This window comes from Dreissena polymorpha, chromosome 8, assembly GCF_020536995.1.
Source record: "Dreissena polymorpha isolate Duluth1 chromosome 8, UMN_Dpol_1.0, whole genome shotgun sequence".
In the NCBI taxonomy this organism is placed as follows: Eukaryota; Metazoa; Mollusca; class Bivalvia; order Myida; family Dreissenidae; genus Dreissena; species Dreissena polymorpha.
In genome coordinates, this window is record NC_068362.1 from 67827482 (window position 1) to 67849580 (window position 22099).

Genomic DNA, 22099 nt, shown 5'->3' on the forward strand with positions numbered 1-22099 from the left:
TCATTGTCAGAAATTCCAGATTTTTTTAATATATTTGTTGCCATAGCAACCAGAATTTTTGACATAGGAACAAAATGAAATGAGGTGCATAATGTCCATATTGCCATCTATCCATGTTTCAAGTTTCATGAAAAAATATTAAAAAACTTTAAAAGTTATCGCAGGATCCAAAAACCACCATTTTCAGCAGTATTTCTAGTCTATTTGTTGCCATAGCATCCAGAATTTTTGACGTAGGAACGAAATGAAATGACGTGCATAATGTCCATATTGCCATCTATCCATGTTTCAAGTTTATTGAAAAAAAATTAAGAACTTTAAAAGTTATCGCAGGATCCAGAAATGTGTGACGGACAGACTGACTGACAGACTGACTGACAGAGCGCAAACCTTAGTCCCCTCTGGTGAAACCCTATGTTAGCGTTACTGATCGCCAAAATCGCCATTGGCGATTACAATTCCTGGCAGGCGATTAAGAAAAAGATTTTCATGAAATTGGCGATTGAAAAAAATAGACCATTTGCTTTACAAATGCACACTCTAAATGCCTGTTTTCAGGCCGTATAAATCCGTATTCGTATAAATTGCCAGAAACATCGCAGAGATTACACAGATAACACCCTTACCGGAAAGGCCTCAGGGGATAATGACGACCGCCTAGGTCATTAATCCACATGGCTAATGTCTTAATTGGTCACGCTTTACACTGCGACCAGACTTTTCGAATATTTAGGTTATTTGGGGATTTAGGTGATTACTGAATCACTGAAGCGTGCCGTGTAATGACCTATACTATAGATGTTACGATTCAATGTTATCGAATCGACCAGTATGGAATGGTCATTTAATCAGATGGGCGGAGTTATGACATTGACATAGCCACTTTTAACTAATTTCCCAAGAAACAACGATTTTGATTTGCTAAAAAAGTAGATAAGAGTTAAAACTGTTTAACGGTGTTAATGTATCATTAACACTACGCCACCGGTGTCTATGTAAAAAAAAATCGGCTGCAAAATGTCAGCAAGTGGCTCACCATTGAAGAAAAATTTTCAAGCAAAAAATGGGCTGATTTCAGACAAAAATAGTCTTAATTTTGCTCAGGAAATAGCCCAAAAACGCACCACAGATGATCTAGGATCCATAAAAAAAATTACGGGGGGGGGGCCCAAACTTGGCCAAGATATCATTAAAAGAATGTTCTGAGCATGTTTCAGGATGATTGTGGAAAATGTGTCTTCTAGAGGAGTTAATAACACATTTAGGGACCATACCTTTTTTACTGGAATAACAGATAAAGAGCAATAAATCTGCCAAAAATATATGCAGCAAAAGTTCCTTTCTGCATGTATTATCTTCACATTCAGCTCATTTAACAGTAAAAGTTTTAGAGCGATCCACCAAGAATATCAAGATGCAATGCATAGTGCCACCCCAATCCAGTGGTGAGGTATACACATATGTAGCTTGCTCCATAACCAGAGTAAACATTAATGAGAATGACAAACGAGTGAATAAAAGAGCTGTAGCTATTTTACAAATGCTCGAGCTCAAATTGTGCATATACAAGTATTAATTTATTTTATTATATTTTGTTAAACAAAATATGAACATACCTTTTGGTGGCAGTGCTGGTGGTGGAGATTTGCATGCATCTTAAAAGACAAGACATAGTTTGCTAGTTTAGCTGTTTACAATTAACCCACCATTTGTACAAACAATAATTTGAAAATTACACCAACTCCCATTTTAATGTAAGTAAAACTATTTACTGATACAAGAATGGTACATAGGTAAAATGGGAAATTATAATTTTGTGAAGCATATTAGGATAAATAGAATTTTGAACAGATCAGTATTGCATATGATCAATTCTTATTAATAAACACCCTTGCTTAGGCTGATTGATATCTTCATTTAGTGCAAAAAAGTTACTAACACAAAATAAATAGTGGTTTCAACTTATGCTTACCATAAGCATGCACAGCACCAGCTGTTTCTTTCTGGGATGAATTTACAGCATTTCCATTATTTGTATTCGCTGGTTCTGTAAACCATTTATTGATTAAGTCAGTAACACACAAGTCTCAAATGTGCTTAAGTTTTCCATTCCATTATTTACCACCAATATAACAATGTTTTTTAACCAACTAAAAATGTGGTCCAGACATTAATGCCCCCACCACACAAGCTTGGAAGATGTCATATTATCCACTATATTTAATTTATATTTACAGTTGACAGAAGGACAAATGTTAATTGCCTAGTAGTTAACAAACAGTTGAATATATCATTTTGAGTCTTCATATCCTTAAGTGGAAAACAGCAATAATTATGGCCATAATTCTGCCACACATGTAGTAGTCACAATTCCTTTCTTAAAGATCATCTTAACATTCAGACATTTCCAAAAAGCAGGTCCTAATGTCCGGCAAATAATTCAAGAGCAAAAGTGTATATATTTCATAGAATTAAAATCTATAAATAAAATAGAACTAATATGAAATATGATCAGTAAAAATTGCGTCTCTTTGTTGTGTACATTCATGAAATGTTATTGTTATTGCCCAGGCGCACTGCACACTTCCTCCTATGCGAGTAAAGTGCTTTTTCATTGATTTATTTATATGAGTGGCCAGTTTGTTGACATTTGTAGTTTAATTCTAAATTGTCATATAATTTAGCCACCGGGAAATATAATTTTTACTTTCAAATTTTTTTAATTCGATTATTTCTTTGTGTTTAAGATACTTTGTCTATTTAATTATGTAACTGATATCCCACATGTCGTCCGTTGTTTAAGGTACTTCTTTCATTCCTTACAAGTATAAATATGATTTTTTTTTGTTAAAACAGTTTATTAACATTCTTCAGTCACTGTCACAATAAAAGTATCAGTAAATAAAAACATTTGTTTTAAGAGCAATTTGCATACCAGAATAGAATTCTTGAATTTTCAAATGAGAAATTGTTACATATTGTTCATTTAAATACTGTGAGTGCGTTGTGTTTGTTTGTGTTTATTTTTCAGTGTTGTCTTGTTTATTTTCCATTTAATTTTTGCAATAATCATAATGTCAATATATTTTAGTTGGTGACGTGATGTCTTGGTCCTATGAATTCCAGTCTGTTCCTGCAAGTTTTTTAAGTCCACATGACCGAAAGTCCTTTAATACTTTTGGGAATGTCTGATCATTTAGTCATTCAACTGTAAAAGTTTGAGTGAGATCTGCAAAGTAGTTTAAAGAGGACTTGAAAAAATAAATATTTGGGACTGTATAATTCCACAGTCATAGGGGCAGACATTAATTCTGCCACAAGTCAAAGCAGAACAAAATCCCTTGTTTATTATCATCTTCACATTAAGGTAATCAAATTGTGAAAGTTTTAGCCTGATCCATCCATACGTTCAGAGGAGTTAAATACACTAGCTTCCAAAAAATTGCAATGCCTCCCACTCCATGGGGGTCGAACATTTCACAATTGAATTAATAATTAATTATAAGCAATTTGTTTTATAAACACCAAGTTTAAAAAACCTACTTCAAGCGGAATAGTTAAATACACAGGGTTCTCAATAAGAGCCAGCCGCTGGCCAAATCGGCCGTTTGAAATCAGATTTTGGCCGGTTGAAAATCGCTAAGATTCCGAAAATCGGCATTTGACTTTGCGAAATGTGCGTGTCTCTTCAGTAATTTTGTTCCTTTTTGCTATTAAGCAAAGACGTCGCTTGATTATCTCCCTTAACGCATAACAACAACAACAACAACAATGAAAAGGCGCAAATTGGAATCGGTCAAAAACCAGTCAAAGATTTTTACGTTCTTTTCATCACATGGTGAATTTTTTGTTCCTGATTGCTTGCGTTTTTTGTGATAATGCAAAGTTTTTGTTGTTGTGAAGGTTTGTTTTAATTCAGTTACGTTTCAAACTAGAAGTGTCACACAAAATGTGCATGTTACGGACGATCAGACCTTTTCCCATTCCTGTATGGCCAAATTTAGGCCCCATTCCCAATCCAATATCGAAGTTTTTTCCTTATCAGAATAAAATGTCCCAATTGGAACCTTCTGCAAAAAAAAACACGTCAAAATCGAAAAAATTGACACTAAAAATCAAGTGCAATTATGTATCCGAAAGTCGTATTTATCCGAATTATAAAACTAACAAAGAGCTTTTTTCATTTATTTGTTGTAAGTTAAAAAAGCTAAAATTCATAAAATGCACAAAAATGCTCAAATGTAAGTGCCTTGTTGACCATTGAAATAGCCATAAAATGGCACAAAATGCAGGAAATCAAGTGCACAATTTAAAAATTTTGAGGGGGAGTATGCCCCCAAAACCCCCTAGAAGGCCTATTGGTTTCACATTTTGGCCTGTTGGCTCAAGTTATTGAGAACCCTGAATACATCATAGATAATGATTCCGCCTTTGTGTAGTTTTGACATTTGAAATATGATTTAACAAGAAATGTGTTTGTCAGAAACACTATGTCCCCTTCTGCACTGCTTTGTTGTTTTTTTGTTGTTTTTTTACCATTGACCTTGAAGGATGACCTCGACCTTGACCTTCCACCACTCAAAATGTGTAGCTCCATGAGATACACATGCATGCCAAATATGAAATTGTTATCTTCAATGTTGCAAAAGTAATGGCAAATGTTAAAGTTTGACCAAACCAACAGACCAACAGACAGGGCAAAAAAATATGTCCCCCACTATAGTGGTGGGGAACATAAAAAGGACATCTATCAGACTTAACACTCCAATTAACAAGGGCTGTTTGTAAAACATGCATGCCCCCCATATGGGCTGTCAGTTGTAGTGGCAGCCCTTGTGTGAATACTTTTTTGTCACTATGACCTTGACCTTTGACATACATGCCATAATTTTTCAGACCAATTCCAGGATATTGAGTTAAATTGTCCGGGACGTTTGCAGATTTTCCGGGACATGTATAAAATGTAGCGATATTTATAGACACATGCATTTTTGGTACGTTTTTTTTTGTTTCGCATCGTTAATTGCAAAAGTTCGAAAGCCTATCCGAAATACACTTGAACTATTAACGTCAAATTAAACATTACTACTTCCGTTACTAGATACAAGCCACGTGTTTTCAGTGTAAGCGTTCTAAACATAGATGGTGACGTCACTGCGTTATTGTTATTTAGACCAGTGTGTAACGCGTAGTTGTTGATACGCCTTCATTCATTTATAACATTTATATAATAAAAAATACAACAATACAGTACCGTTAGATCGTCAACTCAAATCAATTCACAATACATACGCAACGCAATTCAAATTCACTTATTATTTTTAACGTTATGTTTACTGGGGGTTTAGAACAAGACAATAATAAACCTAGTGAGGATGACGTTTTTATATGCTTACTTCTTTACTCAACTTCTTTGTCGATTAAACGTGCGCACATAAACTGCTTTTAATTTTTTACTCAGCGATGTTGGACTTCAGATGTGTGAACAACTATCCTTTGCCCTTACGCAGCGGGAAATTATGACGTAGTAGATTAAAGTCAATTAACCACCACATTAAACATTGCCACCTTTTCGGTTTGACCGCGAACGTGAGACAATCGATATGATAACAGGAACCCTGTTAATTGATCGATTTTGACACGTAGCGTAGTCTGCCTATTCGGGTAGGCATTGTCATGGAGACACTGCAGATATACACAGATTCGAGGTGCAGTTAAGCCTAAGATAAGGTACATGTATATATGGATTTTGTAAATTCCGGGACATTTGACAGATTTCCGGGACAAGTTCTTCATTTCCGGGACTGTCCCGGACAATCCGGGACATATGGCATGTATGCCTTTGACCTAGTGACCTGAAAAGCAATAGGGGTCATCAGCGAGTCATGATCAATGTACCTATGAAGTTTCATGATCCTAGGCCTAGGCATTCTTGAGTTATCATCCGGAAACCATTTAAGTGGTTCGAGTCACCATGACCTTGACCTTTGACCTAGTGACCTGAAAATCTATAGGGGTCATCTGCGAGTCATGATAAATGTACCTATGAAGTTTCATGATCCTAGGCGTAAGCGTTCTTGAGTTATCATCCAGAAACCATTTTACTGGTTTGAGTCACTGTGACCTTGACCTTAGACCTAGTGACCTAAAAATCTATAGGGGTCATCTGCGAGTCATGATCAATGTACCTATGAAGTTTCATGATCCTAGGAGTAAGCGTTCTTGAGTTATCATCTGGAAACCATTTTACTGGTTCGAGTCACTGTGACCTTGACCTTTGAACTAGTGACCTGAAAATCAATAGGGGTCATCTGCGAGTCATGATCAATGTACCTATGAAGTTTCATGATTCTAGGCCTAAGCGTTCTTGAGTCATCCGGAAACCATCTGGTGGACGGACCGACCAACATGTGCAAAACAATGTACCCCCTCTTTTTCGAAGGGGGGCATAATAAGGTGGTGGAACTGTATATTCCGGACATAACAGTAACAGTTATCAGGCTAAAAACGTCTATATAAAACATTCCCTAAGGCATGGCCAATTTTAACCCTTGAGCATGTTTTGTAATAAATTTAGTTGAGGACCCTTATAAGATATTACATGCAACATATAACACCTCTGGGCCTAGTTCTTGTGTAACATGTATATGAGTCTATATTAATTACATGACCCTTAGGGTGTGGACATTTTCACCACACAGGCATATTTTCTTTACAAACTTTGTAAAGGCTATTATACGACTTAACTTATCAAACATAAAACCGTTCAGCCTTGCAGTTTTTACAGGAGACTTTTTAAGTTTCCAAATTAAAAATTTGTTTAGCTTTGGCACCTATATGATTATGCCTCTAAAAGATTCATTTATACAACTTTAAAAGAGGAAGTTTCATTAAAATATGCCCTGCAGTTTATGTGGAGCTGTCGTTCAAAGAAAATGTATTTAAGCATGATGGCTGAAGAGGCATAGAGACAAAGGCGCATCCAAAAGCTCAATCTGTGCAGTGAATAAGTGAGCTAAAAGGGATTAAATTTTACATTTTAAACATAATTAAAATTACTAGAATCATGTGAAGTATGACATATCAAATTTGGACAATTTTTTTGTAAAACATGCATGCACCGCATATGGACTGTCAGTCAGGGCTTTCCACAGGCTATTTAACGATCCCTCGCCGGGGCGCTTGAATTTCGAAATCAGAGTTCCCGGGGCGCTTGAAATTTTCCGACCAGTGTATTTTTCAGTAAAAGAAAGTGGAGATTGTCAAACAAAATCAAGGTTTCTCTATCAGTGTATCAATATTTCCTGTTTTAAAAGAAGCACTCGGTACCTACTTTCACAAGTAATCGCCATAAACACCACATGGTGAAATGGATAATCCACTGATAAGAGAATAGTATGACGCACATATTGATTATTTTAGCCACATTATACACAGTCATTTAAATGCTGACAAGGATGTATCAGGTAACTTTCCAGTCGTCAAACTGTGATGTTCATCGTCCAATCGGTTACGCGAATGTTTATGAGGGTGGGGTTAACTATCGACCATTATTTTTGATTGACGTCGGGCACGAAGTAAGAGTTTATCGCAGCTTGATTAGTTGTACCATTTACGTAATATAAAACCTGTAACTAGAACAGTACAGTACATTAAAGACTGTTTCGGGCATCATCATCACACCTTTTTATTGTAGTCAAGTGTTACTATGACTCATAATTAATACGAGAAATTAATTGCAAGTGGTAAACAATTCATTACTTATAGCAAGTAAGTTGTGCAAATAACTCCCGGTTACAATTATGCGATAACAATTTAATTCCAGTACATGTATATTTCATATGTCCATTTATAAAACTAACAAGAGTGCCAAACTGTCACAAGATACGCTTGTTCGAAGGTTTTGGGCACCATGCTCAATGCTTAAAATGTACTAAGTGACCTCGAGACCTAGTTATTGACCCGGCAAGACCCATTTTTTAACTTGACCTGATATCATTTAGATGTAACATCTGACTAAATTTGGTGAAGATCAGATGAAAACTACTTCAATCAGAGAGCGGACACCATGCTAAATGCTTGAAATGCACTATGTGACCTCGTGACCTCATTTTTGACCCGTCATGACCCATATTTGAACTTGACCTACATATCATCTCGACACAATTTCTGACCAAATTAGGTGAAGATCAGATGAAAACTACTTCAATTAGAGAGCGGACACCATGCTAAATGCTTGAAATGCACTAAGTAACCTCGTGACCTTGTTTTTGACCCGGCATGACCCCTATTTGAACGTGACCTACATATCATCTAGACACAACTTCTGACCAAATTTGGTGAAGATCGGGTGAAAACTACTTCAATTAGAAAGCAAACACTGCTTAATCCTTGAAATGCACAAAGTGACCCCGTGACCTAGTTTTTAACTTGGCATGACCCATATTCGAACTTGACCTAGATATTGTCTAGACACAACTTCTGACCAAGTTTGGTGAAGATTGGATGAAAACTATTTGAATTAAAGAGCAGACACTGCTGTGGACGCCGCCCGCCCGCCCGCCAAGGGTGAAACTATAATACTACCCGTTTTTAAAAACGGGCGTATAATTAACCTCGTTTTTCTGACATTTATTCGACACCTAATGCGCTTTAAAAAACATTCGTTGAATTAATTACGCACACTTGTAAATGTTTCGTCCGATAATAAATACTTAGAAGACTGATGATGGCAACCGGCCGTAATCCCTCGTGGACTATGTGCATTTCATGCATAATTCCGTCAAAACATTTATTCGACTCGTAAAGTGTTTAAACAAATTATCGTTGAATTTACTGCAACTGTTAATGTTTGTTGAAATCTCAAATGTGAATAATTAAATTTGTAACTCGAAACCCATTCTAGTTAGTCAATATTAACGCGTTTTTATTCCGAAACACACTTCCGAATGTATATGATACCGAAACGTTAAAATATTCTTGCTTCAAATTAGCAGTGCAAATTTATTTTGTGTCGAATCTTTTTCTCAATTAAAAAGAGCGCGAAAATTATGCAGCATGTACAATGTCACGTCATGTAGAAAGCGAGCGTTTTAACAAGCACACAACACGTCAGGGGATTGACGCATGTTCAGAGGCAATATTTCATCAAATCTATAAATAGTCACTTAAAATTTATTTGAAACTATACACAAATGGCAAGGTTTGTGTTATTGAAATAATTGAGAGCTTTTATCATAAATATTTACCACAAAGTGATTTATAAAAACGGAATAAACGGGATTATCGGGTAATAAATAGAAACTTGAAAAGATGTTAGTATACAGTAATAGAGTCGGGTTGAAACGGATGTATTGGCAAATCGTTCGAGTCGGGATTTTACTATCTGTGCGAGAAAGTTACAAAACAATTAAAAAAATTATATATATTTTTTAATGACTGGAGGATTTTCTTGAAGAGTCATAGCGCACCAAAAGACGTCTGTTGACGCTGTTATTCTTTGAGTTATAACGCACCACAGAACATGAATTGACACGTTAAATTTTTAAAAAATCAACATGTCCTCCCGAACCATCCCTATCAGCCCCTGGGCGCCTGACAAAAATCCTGTGGAAAGCACTGTAGTCTATTGATATTTTTAACTCAGTGTTAAGTTTGTTAAACCCCATCATGCACACAAAATTTCTAGGCCAGACACTAACATGTTCTTTTACAATATCCATATAAAGGATATAAGCAAAGTGTTTACTGTGACATTAAAGTCATTTTTATAGTTGGTGCATGTAGTCTTGAAATGATGATCAATTTGCTAAATTTTTTCAGAATCCCATCATGCCTGACACTGACATTGGCTGAACAAAAGCATCTACGACTAGGGTTAAAAATGCTTTTGATTTGTCAAACTTCATTTACATTCTGTGCCTCCCCAATGCAAACGGGGGGAGTGGCATAAAGTGATAAACCAGCATTTATTATTATTATGGTAAAGAACCACTCAAAGAACACTTGTTGGGAAACAACTCAAAATCTTCTATTGAGATATCTGTATTGTTTTAGATAAATTAAAGACATGCTCAAATGAAAATATGTCACTAAAAGGTCATCTTAAATTCAAAAAAGTGTACAGCTGCTTATAATAATTGTATTCATCTGTTATATTTACCTTGGTCTGTCTGTGCTCCTGTTGCTTGTAATTGGTTACCACATGTATTAAAGTTAGCATCACTTGTAATAGGCTGGTCAAAACTAGATTCTCTTTGAACATCTTCCTTAGCATGCTTTTGACTGGCATTTGCAAATTGCTGTTCTTTCTGATTTGCCATATGCCCCTGTGTGGCTTTTTGTGCTGCCTCAGACTCGAAGGTGTCATCGTCATAACATTTCTCCAATATGGGTATGCCTTTGGGCGATATCTTAATTTGATAATCAACATCATCTACGACCAGAAGATCAGTTCCTTCAAATTCAACAGAAGAAGCAACAATTTTCTTTTGGGGATAGAGTGTATCACTACTGATTTCTCTGAGGCACCATCTTGCTCCTTGCTTCTCAATGCGATACTTTCCATTAGATAGTCGTTTATTACGTGCTTGTTGATCATTGCATGTAGGCCTAGAAGCTGTTCCAATATTTTGATTATTACCTTGTATTTCAATCTTGCTTGTTTGAACAGATGCATTTTGTCCACCACTTGTCTGACTTTCACTAGAAAAGTAATTATTATTGTTTGCTTGTCCGGGCTGACTAACAATTTCAACAGTACCAGACTGTGTAATCATTTCTTCTTCTTGGTCATCCTGTTTTTTGTTTTCAGCATGTGATTGCTTAGACTGTACTGTATAATCATCATGCAATTCTTCAGTATGATCAGACCCAACCTTCTCAGGAGTGTATGAATTATTTGTTTTTGTCCCAACATGTTTATTCTCAAAAGTGTCTAAATGAGATCCTGCAAAAGCATTACACCCTATTGCAAGACCACTTGGATTTGGAGGCTTCACTTCAGAATCAATTTGTTTCTTATCATCATCATGTTTTGGACTAGCTGAATTCAGTGCAACAGAATGTTTACTGATACCATTTTCATCAATACATTCTGAGTTGGGCTTTTTCATATTTTCTTCATTTTCTTGTCCCTCATCTTCTAAATTATTATTGACTACTTCTGTAGACAGTACAACTTGTTTCGGTTGCTGATCAACTGTTTTCTCATTTGTTTCAGACAAATTTAAGTTTGCGCCAAATTTTTGGACAAGATCCTTCATGGCTGCTTCATGAATTTCTGAATCTTTATTAAAATAAAACACAAAATCAGATGATAACACAACATAGATGAAAAAAAATGCCAAGAGTACAGTGACTGTCACTCTATATCATTGTTCAACCATTATCAAAACGTACCACTGATAATTTCTATGCTTGATGAATCGCCATCATCACTTTTCCATTCTCCATGTGGGTCAATATCGCTGTCAACTTTGAAATAACAATGACTTTGGTTGGACTTCAATAATCAAATGTTAAAAATGAATAAAAATATTTTAAATGAAACGCATTAATTGTTTCTGAATAGATTTTATGTTTTTTCTTTTACATGAATTAGCGTATATTTTAATGAAATAATATCTTAAAAACTACTGTAAAAAAACAAGTATGTTTCAATTAGAAAAAGTATCTGTCAACAGAGAGAAAACTTACGAATACTTATTAGTTGCCCCAAAAGGTAAACTGTTTAATCAGTTTGGGTATGTGTTGCGCCATAGGCAACATTTTCATTATTGTACAGAATTTGCATTAAACGTCTGTTTTTCAGACCAAACAAGAAACGCCATATCTATAGGCATATATCTTAAATATTTATAGTTTTTGATTTAGTGCACCATTTAGCAACTGACAGTTGAAGTGCGCATATTAATCATGCGTTGTTACCAGGGATCATATTTTTTTCAGTTTTGTCGGTCCTAGACCGATTTGGGTCATGAAAGACCGATTGAAAATCCAAAACAGTCGGTCCGATTCTGTTTGCTAAAATTCCCATGTCATGAAATCGATTACACAGTGTACATGCTTACACACCCTAATGGCATTCTTATCTCGATTAGGTGTGATAAACCATTCGCTGCAGTCTCTAAACCCGTCAGGTGAATAAAAAACTTGTGAACAGCGGATTAAAGACGCATCCAAAAAAACGCGTCTGAAAGCACGGGCTGTAACTAAACAAAACATGCCGAAACATTTTCCACCAGCGTAATAATCCGGTAATATAATTATGAATGAAAGTCTTGTTTCTGATCGACAGAACAGCCGAAAGTTATTTTTATGGGCGGAACTTCACATAAAATAGTACACAAGAAAAATAATATACATTGTATAAATCTTTAGTAAAACCGTGTTAGAATCGAAATGATTCATGTACTTAATAGTTTGTTGTTGAACAAAGATCTATTAATATACCAAATTAATAGATCTTTGTGTTGAATAACTCACGACCGGAAAATTAGATGCGTGGTTTCAAATGCTTCACTCTCGTGATTTAATCCCTACGCATCTAAACTATCGGCGGTGGGTTATTTGACAACTTACTATAACGTACACAAATTATATTAATTATTTGGTTTGTTTTTGTCAGTAGCCAACCTACGCACAGACATTTGTTTGGTTCAGTGCATGTTTGTAAGCTATTAATGAGTCAACAATGATTTAAAACATCGGTATAGACTTACACGAATTAATAATATTGACAACAATGAAAAACAAGTCTGATAAAACAGCACACGAAACAACAATGAAATAGCAAATGATAAAACCCGTTGAGAAAACTTGTATGTTCCGTAAAAAAAAAGCCTAAGGGAATTTTACTAGTACATTTATTATACCACCTTCATGAATGGCAAAATCAAAAGAATATATTTTAACGTAATTTGTCATGATTTCGAATATAAATTTTCGGATACTATTTCCCCATTTATATCCAGACCGATTGATGTTGTGGGAAAATATGATCCCTGGTTGTTACTGCTAGGCCAGGATACATGATTCCATATCCATACATGTGCATCACTATAAATGAATGTGTATTCAAACCATACACATTGAAAACTGTTCAACAGTTTACAATCTCTACACTGCTTCCATATTGAATTGCTCAGAGAGCTATTTAATATGCATACATGATAAAGAGAAAAAATATATGATGTGGAACCTTCAAATACTTAATAATTAAAATGTAAGTGTTGCATAAAATTCAAACTAGAACTTGAAACAAAAGCAACAGAGAATACTTCCCAAAGCAGCATGTTGTTATATGAAGGTAGCAACAAACATAAGAGACTCGATGGCTGTAAAGTGCCTACCTGAGTTCACTCACATCAACTGTTAAACAAGAGCACCGCCTTGCGGGTGCAGACCGCTCATCTATTTTCTTTTTAAAGGTGAAGGGACTCTCAATTTCAATCACAAAGGAGGGAGGGGTGGAGTGAAGAGGGGTGTATAGTGTGGGGGTGTTGACATTTATTACATTATCTTCCAAAAATGCGGGAAAAAAATGCAAAGAAAATGCAAAAAAAAAATTCGGTAGTGGGGGGGAGTGGGTGGGGGGGGAGGGGATTCTTGGGTGCGATGGTTGGACGGTATTTCAAAAATAAAATAATAAAAATAAATATTTGTGTTTTTTAACCGTTTTAAAAAAAAAATTGGGGCGTGGGGTGGGGGGTATAGTGTGAGGGTGTGGTGGTCATTTGTGAGATGATCTTAAAAAACAAAAAACAAAAATTTAGGGGGGGGGGGGGGGGGGGGCACGGGGGATGGTTTGGGTGGAGTCTATTGTGGTATGTCAGGTAAGAGTAGTTTTGTCAAAGTATCAATCAAATCTAATCATAAATAAAGAAGTTATGGCAATTTTAGCATAATTTAATAATTTGACCTTGAGAGTCAAGGTAATTCAAAGGTCAAGGTAAAATTCAACTTGCCACGTACAGTAACCTCATGATAGCATGAAAGTATTCGAAGTTTGAAAGCAATAGCCTTGATACTTTAGAAGTAAAGTGGATCGAAACACAAAATTTAACCATATATTCAAAGTTACTTAAAGTCAAACAAGATGTGTTTGTGAAACACAATGTCCCCCTATATGACGTTTGACCTTGAAGGATGACCTTGATCTTGTGAAGGATGACCTTGACCTTGATCTTTCACCACTCAAAATGTGCAGCTCCATGAGATACACATGCATCCCAAATATTAAGGTGCTATCTTCAATATTGCAAAAATATTCATAAAATAAGCGATTTGGGCCACATATATTTGACCTCTGACCTTGAAGGATGACCTTGACCTTTCACTACTCAAAATGTGCAGGTCCATGAGATGCACATGCATGCCAAATATCAAGTTGCTTTCTTCAATATTGCAAAAGTATTTATAAAATAAGCGATTTGGGCCTCATATATTTGACCTCTGACCTTGAAGGATGACCTTGACCTTGACCTTTCACCACTCAAAATGTGCAGCTCCATGAGATACACATGCATGCCAAATATCAAGTTGCTATCTTCAATATTGCAAAAGTATTCATAAAATGAGCGATTTTGGCCACATATATTTGACCTCTGACCTTGAAGGATGACCTTGACCTTGACCTTTCACCACTCAAAATGTGCAGCTTCATGAGATACACATGCATGCCAAATATGAAGTTGCTATCTTCAATATAGCAAAAGTTATTGCAAAATGTTAAAGTTGGCGCAAACAGACCAACAGACAGGGCAAAAACAATATGTCCCCCACTACTATAGTGGGGGACATAAAAAGGGCCATAATTCCGTAAAAATGACAACCAGAGTTATGCAACTTGTCCTTTTACTGTACCCTTATGATAGTTTGCGAGTGTTCCAAGTATGAAAGCAATATCTATGATACTTTAGGGGTAAAGTGGATCAAAACACAAAACTTAATCAAATTTTCAATTTTCTAAGTATAAAGGGCCCATAATTCCGTCCAAATGCCAGTCAGAGTTACATAACTTTGCCTGCACAGTCCCCTTATGATAGTTAATAAGTGTTGCAAGTATGAAAGCAATAGCTTTGATACTGTAGGAATAAAGTGGACCTAAACACAAAACTTAACCAAATTTTTAATTTTCTAAATCTGTCAAAATGCACGCCTTAGTTATCTAACTTTGCATGCCCAGTCCCCTCATGATAGTAAGTAAGTGAACCAAGTTTGAATACAATAGCATTGATACTTTCTGAGAAAAGTGGACCTAAACGCAAAACTTAAACGGACGCTGATGCCAACGCCAACACCGACGCCAACGCCGACGCCAACGCCGACGCCAAGGTGATGACGATAGCTCATAATTTTTTTTCAAAAAATAGATGAGCTAAAAACTGATCTTATACAAGAGCACCGCATAACGGGTGCCAACGCTTGGCTGCGGGTGCATTTTGAAGCAAATGAAAGCTTGTCAGATTATTTTTTTTTAGAGGTCACAGTGACCTTGACCTTTGACCTAGTGACCCAAATATGAGTCAGGCGTGCAGAACTCATCAAGGTGCAGCTACATATGAAGTTTCAAAGTTGTAGGTGGAAGCACTATGATTTTATAGCCAATATTCAAAACCTTGACAAAATGTTAAGGTTTTAGCACGACATGGACGGCAGAAGACACGACGAGCTGGCTATGACAATACCTTGAGTTTTCTCCGAAAACACCCGAGCTAAAAATGGAACAAACTTAATAAGAGAACAATAGGATGAACCTAAATGAACAAGCAATGTGCCCATAACGCACGAATGCCCCCACATTCCACTCTTGTCTCAAAACTTGAATTTTGAGGTCATGAGACAGGTGATACACAAGACACTCAGTCTCATAATTGTAGTCATGTGTGGTCAAAATTAAATGATGAATGAAAACAGTTACAGCCTGGACAAACTGTTCTTTAACTTTTACCCATGATCACTGAATGTGACACTGACCACTAAGGTAGTTAGACAAGTATTACACACAAATGCAGTGTCCTAAAAGCACTTCGTTCTCAGGTGAATTAAAAATAAATAAGTTTTAAAAACAGGCCTGCTGTATTAGACATGATCAAGTAGCTAAATCATACACACTTTCGGCTATAACAAGCTCTTCAACAATTTTATCCTTCTGATCTTTACACATACTTGCCGAGTGAGGAGGCACATCATTTGTGGAAGAAGCGCTCAACAAATGTGGGTTACTCTGACAAGTTGTTTCTATATTTCTTTCATTTTTGTTTTCATAATTTTTCTTTACTTCCTGTACAAATTGTCCTAAAATAAAGAGGTGTTTGCAAATTTCATGCGCTGGACGAATGTAGAAGAAGTTCGCACCACCAACATACCATTTTATTATCACAAAATGATCGACTGACAGACCAACAGATTACAAGTTCAATATACAACTCGAAACCTTCCTTGCAATGACACAATATAACTTAAAGTGGTACGAACTAAGAGAGCAGTGAAGATCAAATATTAAACCAAAACTATTGAACATTACATACAAGTCAAGGAGAAATAGACATGACACATTGGAAATAATCTTCAGTCCCATAACTTTGAGAAACATCACAGGAAGACAATTCAATAAGCATAACTTATGGAGCTCTCTATGAATGGCACTTGTGTGTTAACATGGGGATCATATTAGCTGTGAATTTCAGAAATCTTCAATGTTCCAGCACTCTATGAAAGTTAAAGGTTAAAGTAATACACTGAAACTGGCCTTTTATTGTAGCAAATGTCATGAAACGTCACGAGTAAAAGATTGTATCACATACATACATAATCTTATCAATACGAGTCAAATTATTGAAGCAGAATGTCCTGCACATTTTCATGGTACTTAAGTGTCCGACACAATTTCTATTAACTCAAGTCAAGAAGATACGAAATAAACTAGGCAAACAAAACATCAACCAAACCTTGTGTCACAGGAATATTTGGTAGGTAGCGTCCTGTGTTGCGGGGGATTTTCTTTTCAATAGGTCTTGCAGTACTTTCTGGGACTGTTGATTCAGCCACCCCTGCAAACACAAGAAACATCATTTGAATGATCGATTTGATGATGCTTATCAAGATCTATTGAATGGTAATCAGAATTAACACATGTTAATTGCTTATTATTTTGCAATGATAGTATTTTCACTCCTTCATGTCATTCTATTTTAGACGAAACAGTTGTTTTTTTAACTCATGAGTTTTCTGCAAGTGTAATTTCTTTGGTCAAATTTCCAATTACCTGTTCCAAGCTTGTATAATAGCAGCTAGTTCATTTACACATCTTAACTAGAGCTTTGTCACAGACGTGACATATACCCCCACGTGCCGCATGGACACAGACTATTTTGCATGCTGTCTTCACAAAACAAGAGAATCAAATTTATGGCGATTTTTAAGAATTATAATGCCATAATCATTTATGGCCATTTCAACCTTTGAACTCTTGAATTCTTTCGCATGACATGCCGTCCAGACTGTGAACAAAATTAATATACAGAGTCATTTTAAAATCTCACAATGATTGACAAAGTTATGGCCCGGACAAGCGCATTTATGGCCATTTTTTCACTTTTGAACTCCAAATGTGACCATGACCTTGGTGATATCAACGAAACTCTTTTGCATGACACATCGTCCAATGATTGTGAACAAATGCACCAGGTTTTTTTTAATCTCACAATGAATGACATAGTTATGGCCCGGACAAGATCATTTATGGCCATGTTTGACCTTTAAACTCACAGTGTGACCATGACGTTGCAGATATCCACGTAATTCTTTCGCGTGACACACTGTTCAATAATAGTGAACAAATGTGCCAAATGATTTTAAAATCTCACAATGAACAACATAGTTATGGCCGGGACAAGCTCATCTATGGCCATTTTTGACCTTTGAACTCAAAGTGAGACCTTGACCATGGAGATATCGACATTATTCTTTTGTGCGACACACCGTCCAATAATGGTGAACAGATATGCGAATTGATTTTAAAATCTCACAATGAATGACATAGTTATGGCCCAGACAAGCTCATTTATGGCCATTTTTGACCTTTGAACTCAAAGTGTGACCTTGACCTTGGAGATATTGACGTAATTCTTTCCCTCGACACACTTTCCAATGATTGTGAACAAATGTGCCAAATGATTTTATAATCTCACAACGACATAGTTATGGCCCGAAAAATCTAATTTATGGCCATATTTTACCTTTGAACTTAAAGTGTGACCTTGACCTTGGAGATATCAACGGAATTCTTTCGCCCGACACATCCTCCAATGATGGTGAACAAATGTGCCAAATGATTTTAAAATCTCACAATTAACGACATAGTTATTGCCCAGACAAGCACATTTAAGGCCATTTTTAATCTTTAGACTCCAAGTGTGACCTTGACCTTTGAGATATTGACGTAATTCTTTGGCGCGACACACCATCCAATGATGGTGAACAAATTTTCCAAATTATTTTAAAATTTCACAATAAATGACATAGTTATGGCCCGGACAAACATTTGACCTTTGAACTCCAAGTTTGACCTTGACCTTGGAGATATCGACATACTTTTTTCACACAACACACCGTCCCATGATGGTGAACAAATGTACCAAGTAATTTTTAAATCTAACGATAAATGACAAAGTTCTGGTCCGGACAAACTTTCGGTTTTAAACACACTAAGTGACCCCGTGACCTAGTTTTTGACCCGGCATGACCCATATTCAAACTTGACCTAGACATCATCTAGATACAACTTGTGACCAAGTTAGGTGAAGATCGGATTTAGTTTCGGGACAGACTGACAGACAGACCGACCGACAGACAGACCGACAAAGTGACTCCTATATAGCCCCCTTTACCAATGGTAATGGGGGTATAAAAATAACCTATATTCCAATGTTTACTTACTATTATATCAGTAATATCATGTCTCTTGATCAATTTTGCAAACTTTATAATGTATTTAATTGTTTCCAGTCAATTCCAATAATGTTCCAATACCCTAAATCCAGTATTAAAGGTTCGTAGCTTTGTTGTTTGTTTGTTTTTCAGTTATTCTGAATTTCAAACACCTACGATGCAACATTGCATTAACCTGAAGAAGGCTGAGTAAACATTATTAGTAGATTAAAACTTCAAAACATTACCATAGAGACACTATTGTTACTATTCACTACTTGTGTATTACCGGCAGCTTACACATTTTCTATAAAAAAAAGGACATTTAAAAAGTAATAACTTAATTCTCTCTTTAACCTCTGCCATGTTTATCAAATGCAGAGACAACATACATAACATGTTTTCAACACCAAAGTCTTAACATTTTGAATTTACCTATCAAATCTTAACATTTTGAATTTACCAATCAACATTCATAAAAACATTTTTTTTTAAACTGTCAGGATTGGTATTTCCTGTAAGCATGATGGAATCTTCATTACCTTCAGGGGTTACAAGAAATTGTTAACTTGATCTTTGAGTAGTTGCACACACAATAAACAGGCAAATCTCTATTGGCCTAAGTAACCAGCACAGCAATTAAGATAATCAAAGGTCAAAGTGATATTGCACACAAACCAATTGTTTGTCTATGATACAAGCCCTTTTGACCTTGATGTCTTTAAACTTTTTAAGCTTTTTCATTTCCACCAAAGTAACCAAAGTAACCACTTTACCAATTTGCATGATTATATGTCAAAGTCATGATATTGTGCAAAAACAGATTTCCTGTTACAAGCACATGTGATAATCACTTTAAATCATTTGACCTCAAAGTCAACAAACATTATTCTTTCCTCGCAAGTATCTGGCATACCGATTAAGATGATCGTAGGGCCAAGCATTCTTCCGATATTATGCAGAAAAACATTTCTTGAAACAAGCTCATTTGATCATTACCTTCATTCTGGTGACCTCAAAACTTAAATACTTCTTCTTTTCCTCCTATTTAAGCACTCAACCAATGCATTTTTGTAGATCAAAGACCTTGACCTTGCTACATCAAAATCAACAAGACTATTGCCCAGCAATATATGTCCACTACCTGCTCCACCAATTTCAGAAATTTCCACCATTGTCAGATATTTTTATTTATTTTTTGTTGTTGCCATAGCAACCAGAATTTTTTACGTAGGAGCAAAATTAAATAAATGAAATGACGTTCATAATGTCAATATTGTCATCTATAAAATGTTTCAAGTTTCATGAAATATGAAGAACTTTTCAAGTTATCCCAGGATCCAGAAAAGTGTGACAGACAGACAGACTCACAGACGCATAGAGCGCAAACCATAAGTTCCCTCCGGTGAAACCGGTAGGGGACAATAAGCATCATTCTCTCTTCCCTTGTAAGCAGTGAATAATGAGAGAATATATAAAGAATATATAACAGTTGAAAATACAATGTAATCAAACCAACAATATCAGTAAAGACAAAATTATTGTGATGCTTTTAACATGGCAGTACTACCAAGCACAATAATGGACATTCGAAGTTCCATTTGTCTACTAATACCAGACATGGCGAAAAAAGGTCACAATTTACAGGCCAAGCCAGACTGGCCTACAAGGAGAAATTATTTACAGGCCAGTTGTTAATTTCACAGACCTCAATTTTAAGTGTTTAATCCTAGAGGGACATTGCATAGTTAATTCAAAAAGTAAATGTGGTTGATTTTTGAAAGTGCAAATATAGTGTAAACAGCCTGATTCGAAGAAATAAATTAAGTGTATTTTACAGTTTGGGAAAAATATTTACACATATAAACATACATAATTGGGTTTCATTGATGGATTTAACACAGATTTATTAATAAATTAAAAATACGTTAACCTTTTATAATCTTCCATTTCACTTAAATGTCTTAAGAGTAAACTGTATAGAGTGACAAACATAACTAGAGTTTTGTCACAGATGTGACGAATACACTATGTGACCCGTGATTTTTGCCGCGATTCTCACATCACTGCAATCGATGCAACGTGAAAAATCACGTTGATTCCGGGCGACAAGAAAATTTGGGTGATGTCTCGGCGACTCCACCGTGACCGTCGGGCGATGTATCTCGCTGTTACGCAATCAGCGCGAATCACCGCAAATCACTGCAAACCGTCGTGGTTGACCTTTTTAAGCGATTTACGTTGAGGGTTACACTTACATGTACATGTAACATATATGTATACACTTACATTATAGATTGCAATAATAAAGCTTTTGTTGTTGTTGTATACAATGGGCGTATAATTAGCTAAAATACTCTCGTTCCGACATGAACTTGATGAATTAATATAACAGTGCAGAATGATCATTTAATAATTACATGTATTGAACATACATGTAACATGTAAACATTATTTAACTAAATGTAATTGCATTAGAAGAATGTTTATTAAAACTTACAAGCAATTATATTCCAGACCCGAATCGACTACCACTGTTCAAATTCCATATTGTTGCCATATAGCACTGTGTAAATTGAAAGTTGCACAGTGTTTTGTCAATGGTCGGTTATAAATACCTTGTTTCTCTATACATGGTATTTGATTGAGACGAAACTAATAATTTGGTAATTTACGAGGAATATGATATAAGTTTTCCATTTAAACTTTGATCTTGCCGTGTGTGTTTATTGATGTTATTAATTATGTAAGACTTATTTTTGCATTTCATTAAGAATTATAATGTGTAGCCCTTTTGTTAACAGTGTTAAGCAAAATATTCGCTCCTTAAGACACGAAAAATTGTTTAAGTGACACTTTCATGTAAAGGTTAAATGTAATCAGTAGATTACGTCTAATTATTTGGACAAAATTATGCTATACTTATTTATTTTCTGTTTCAGGCTCCAATTCGGATAACTCGTGTTACTCTTGTTACTTTCCGAGCGTTGTACATACATTCACAATGCTTGATATGCCGGAATTACATTACTGTTCTATTTTTAAGTACAGTACAGCCAACGCAACACAAACATAATCCGCGGCTACGCCACGGCCAGATTATTAGTACGTGGTGGCCGAACTGTGTGTTCATGCGGCGTATCGCTGTGGCACTCGCCATTGATCC

General features: G+C 35.8%; 1 long non-coding RNA gene across 1 annotated transcript; it reads right to left on the bottom strand.

Annotated features, from left to right (window-relative positions):
- Positions 1-1610: 1610 nt before the first annotated feature.
- On the bottom strand, positions 1611-10683 carry LOC127841527 (uncharacterized). Its single transcript, XR_008031051.1, has 3 exons — positions 10163-10683; positions 1973-2047; positions 1611-1655 (listed from the first exon to the last, which is right to left on the bottom strand). It is a non-coding gene; the product is annotated as an uncharacterized LOC127841527 (long non-coding RNA).
- Positions 10684-22099: the final 11416 nt, after the last annotated feature.